Below are 5,215 nucleotides of genomic sequence, written 5' to 3'. Positions count from 1 at the left end.
AAGGCGGAACAAAGCGGTATGTTATCAGTTTGTCTTGTTTCATCTAATATCCAGTCATGATGAGATAAAGACAGAAAGCTAAAGTCAGTAGTCTGTGTACAAAGTTTATTGCCTATTCATCATCAAGAAATATCATCGAGTCAACAAATATTTATATTGGCTAATTCAGTTATTAATTCTATGATTTCTAATGTTTTATTTAAGCTTTATTTCAGATCATGAGTTGCTCTTACTTGAATTCTTTGGGCTTACGCTGAGCAAATGAGCTGCAGCTACATGGTAAGTAACAAACTATGGCTTTAAGGTTTGTTAAGTGGAGGTTTAATTTCAAAGAAGTGCCAGAGAGGCTCAATAGGATATTGGATTCAAATCAAATAAACAAGACAGATGTTTAGGCAATTTTAATTAAGCAACAATGGAAGTCAAAACAACTACCTAAGCATTTCAGTAAATCAGCTGAAGCGGTATAAAGCGGCATGTACTATCCGAACAATGGTGACACATTTTGGTGTTAGAAAAACAAACTGTATTTTTATTTGTTCAAACTGTAATTAATGAAGAATTGTAAATAGGAAAACTGTGCCACTGATTAATATTGAGGTGGAATACTTTAACAGCATGTATTGCTTGTCCCTGAGCTCCAATTGTTCATCCTGACACTGTGACTTTAATTTCCACTTCCTCCCTGCTCTCTGCTGTCTTTCCATCTGTCCCGACCAAGTCTGCCAATACTGTGGCTGAACGTGTGTGTGTATTTGTGCCCATATGTGAGCCTGTGTGTTTTCTGTATACACTCCAGTATGTTTCCAGGTCTGTGAACTTGTATCAAGACACAGCAGGGTTTGGCAACTCTTATCAGTCAGTGCCACTACTATAGAACGAACTGCGTGCTCAACAGATCAGAGACCGAATAAGAGGACGGTCGCTGCCTGGCCAAACCACAAAGCCAAAATAACTCCAACATGTCACGGGCCATTCAGATACCTGTTGGGTAACTTGGCCTGCATTACAGTTAATATGTTTTATGTGAACATTGCCAATTTTTTACACAATCAAATGTGTTTATTCTATTCTATTCTACTCTATTCCATAGTCTAGTCTTGTGTATAATACTAACACATTGTCACTCCAAGACTGATATCATAAGCCCCAGGCCTTTTGGATTTAGCAGATTTCATGCTAATTCACACATCAACTCCACTGGTTGACATAATTATCTGAAACAGCAAGAAATTTTTCCTGGCCAGCACACTCGCCCTATAAACAGCGTGTGTGTGTTTGTGTGTGTGTACATGTCTTATCCCATCAGTAGTATAGCTCTGGGCTGGTTTACATTTGCATAATGAAGTCAATAACACTGGCCTCCTGGGAGGGAGCATGGTGACATTATTACTAATTTAATAAGAAGAGTTGTGTGTTCATGTGTGTGTGTGTGTGGGGGGTGAGAGTGAGAGAAACAAAGACAGCAAGGGATGGAGAGATAGATAAGTGCAGGATGTGAAAAGAGAGGGGAGATGGATGGAGGGGGAAAGAATGAGGAATGGAAGAAGTGTAACTCTAGAACAGGTTGGACAAACAAAGGGACAGGAGGAGAGAAGAGGAGACTAAGAAAAGGACTAGGGAGAGGTGAGGGTGAAAGGAGGACATACAGTTACAAAGGCAGAGAGGAGAAGTGAGAAGAGGGAGGAGAGGAAGAAAAGAAAGAGGGTAGGTGAAAAAGTCAGGCAGTAATGAAGGAGCAGGGAGCGGCATGGAAAGACAGACATATACGGTTGATGTATGACTGGTCTGTTCTTCACATCTGTTTAATAACAGTGTCCTTGCTGTCCTCTGCTGCTTAAAGGCCTGCAGCTATCTATTCATCCAAAATAGGTGACTGGTACCCCCTGGCAGTATTACTAAGGAAGCACATGGAACGAGCAAGCATCCGGCCCCCAAATTAATTTGTAATTTAAAATCACATCTTATTCAGTCTAATATACATCTTAATTTGACATGTTAAGACGACTTAGCAGCTCATTACGTGAAGTAACACTCCATCATGTACCTGTGGGTTATTACATGTTTTTCCAGAGAATTGATGGCGTTCCTCATTTAGCTTATAATTAATTCCAATGTGAAAATTAAAGCTTTAGATGTAGACTGGGAGGAATAAGGACCTGAATGCACTCTCATCAGAGGCAGGCGAGGTAAAAACTTAAGCCTACCTTTTAATAAATGTTAGCTGAAACAGTCCAAAGCAGTGATCCCCAATGCCCGGGCCATGGACCGGTACGTGACTCGTTTGGTGCTGGGCTGCAAGAGTTGAAGCTCGGGTGTGAAATTGATGGTTTTGAGGGTTTTTATAGTTATGTTTTTAAAATCATTTTTATAGTTAACTCGGTTTACCTGGGTCTTGTCCCGTGTGTTATGAATAAATCTTCTTTTTTTCTATTGGTACTGGTTTTATTTTGTTGTATTTATCCACGACACCTTAAAGGCCGGTCCGTAGCGCAAAAAAGGTTGGAGACCACTGGTCCAAAGGAAATGGGACCAAGGATTGAATGGATACATTTAGGGAGGAAAAACGCAAAGGAAAATACAAGACATAGCTGGGTAACATTAGGATAAGTAAACCAAATCAATGATGACAAAGGGAAGGGAAGTAAAACTATAAACAAGGCACAGGCGGCTATACAAACTATTAAAATAAGACAGGAAGTGGAAACAGCAACTACAAACTTAACATAGGGAAACTGAAACCACAGGATTAGATGGGAAACACTGAGGAACGGTAGGAAAACTATGAATTCAAGAGAAAATATTCAATCGTAAACTGAACTTGAAAATCCAAACTCAAAATGTTGGATCAACAATGTCTTGCACACATTTAGTTCTTTTTGGCCTTACAAATATTTTATTCTTTCCTCAAGTTTAATTTAGGTAACACTATAAGGAGCTAACAAGCACAACATATACAGACTGTATATAAAAGATGACAAAGAAAGCAGCCCATTTTCTATAAAGTTGTTGCAGTGGCCCAAGTTCAAATCTGCCTCTGTCTCTTCTGCCCTGTGTTCTTTCTCAGCTTTCCTGTCTTCTTCAGTAAAAGCTAAAAATCTCCTCAAAAATACATTTTAAATTATGGGAAAGCAACTACACAAAAAAGCCCCAAATGTATATTTTAAGTATTTTGATTACATGTAACGTTTTGATATAAGTTACAATGTAAAAAAATAATTTTCATGGAATCTGGTCAAGTGAAATTAACTTAAATAAACCTTTAATTTGATATAATTTTGTGCTATGCTGTGGGCTCTTGCTGAATGAAGCTAGGACATCCACTGATGAAGAATGTGAAGAGTGGGAGAAGAGGGTTGCATTGACAATCCAACACAATGGGCAGCACATTGAACACATTTTATAAGTGGTCAGAAACTTGTAAATAATTCATAAAAGAATAAAGTTACGTTAAAACCAAGCACACCATTGTTTTTCTTGTGACATTACCAATAAGTTTAATGTGTTACATGGTCCTCTTCCTATTGAAAAAACAAAAGTTGTATCCAAGATGGCCGACTTCTAAATGGCCACCATGGTCACCACCCATCTTGAGGAGTTTGCCCCCTCACATATACTAATGTGCCACAAACAGGACTTTAATATCACCAACCATTCACATGTTATTACGGTGTATCCACATAAATGGCCCACCCATTTATGCTGTTTAATTCTTGACATTGTGTACCACATCACTTAACTTGAAATAAAAAAAAACCCAAAACTTTATCAACTGTAATCTTTTTCACTGAGCTTTAATTCAAGTCTTAAAAGTAAGATTTAGCATCATGCTAGTAGTGGTATCCAAGAACTTGTGTAAGGTTCACACTAATGCCTTCATACTCTCCCATACTGAGATTTATGAACCTCAGCTCTAACTGTTCACCTGAGGCACTGAACCAGATTGTTGGACACATCCCATCCAGCTGCGTCTTCTGGCCTCAGGTGGGAGCTTGTCCTTGTTCGCTGTCCTAGGTGCTGAACAGGAAGCAGGAGGGCTGAATATCTCTCCAGGATCTGAACTCGTGCCAGTGCCCAGGGATCAGTAAAGCTCTCCATGCACTGTCACGGAGGACCTCAATTTGTCAGTGTGATGGTTAGTCTCTTAAAACCCACTGGAATTGTTATACAACTGCATCACTGGGGACTTTCTGCACATACCTCTTCAATATGCTGAGTCACAGTTGCAAATATACAAAAACAAGATGTATCTGTGTATTTTTTGTCAGACTGGCACACAAAGCCAGACGCCGGCAGACACAACGTACTGTAGAGCAGACATGAGCGCCATTCTTGCTGATTGCTGTTAGTTTCATCAGAATTACTTTGGGTGTTTGGTTTCATCAGTACATCTCTCACGGGTGTGCATTTGTGTGTGCTCGAAACAGCTAGCTGAGAGAAAAATCAAATGAGATCACAAAGTAATAATGGAAAATCAGGACTAAAGCTGCAACACGCTCACCAGTAAACAAGTAATAAAAAAAAAGGTTTTGGTGTGGGTATATGATCCTGAAAATGTAGTTTGAGATATGCAGAGCACAAGAGTCCTGTCTCTGTTTTCATCACTGTTTGCAGGTGGAGGATAACGGACCAACCGCATTCGCTGGAAGATTTTTCCAGGTACTGTGCTTCCTGTCAAAGCTGTTGAGGTCCCTCATATACACGGAAGGTGGTGTATCCTGCGGTGTCAGTGCGTCGACACCACAGTGAGATGGGTCTGTCACTCTCAGCTTGTCACATATGATCACACAAAGGATCCGTTTAATTTTTGAATTCTGAAGATAGGGGTCATTTTTAACACACAACACTAATGCAGAATGGCACTGACACAAAACATGATCTTCTCAAGACATGACTAAAAAGTCTCTTGACGTGTCTTGGGATGAGAATGAATTAGATCTAGAGGCAGTAGCAAAGCTTGTGCTGTAACACTACTACTACTATTACTACTAACATAACTTTATAAGAGGCCAGCTAACCAGTGCCCCCAAACTGCACCTGATAGGATACATACTTGAATATTTATTATCCTGAGTTCAAACTGTGTTTCTGTCATTGTGGAAAATGGAGAAAAACCCCAGAATGATCCCATAAAGCCAAATGTTATTCACAATGGAACATAGAAAACATTGGAAATATTTAAACTGACAAAGTGTACCATTATAAGAAAAAAAAA

The sequence above is a fragment of the Pundamilia nyererei genome, unplaced genomic scaffold, assembly GCF_000239375.1.
Source record: "Pundamilia nyererei isolate P.nyererei 1_Seehausen unplaced genomic scaffold, PunNye1.0 scaffold00013, whole genome shotgun sequence".
NCBI lineage: Eukaryota > Metazoa > Chordata > Actinopteri > Cichliformes > Cichlidae > Pundamilia > Pundamilia nyererei.
The sequence above is the reverse complement of the archived record's forward strand: the minus strand, read 5'-3'. Positions refer to the sequence as shown.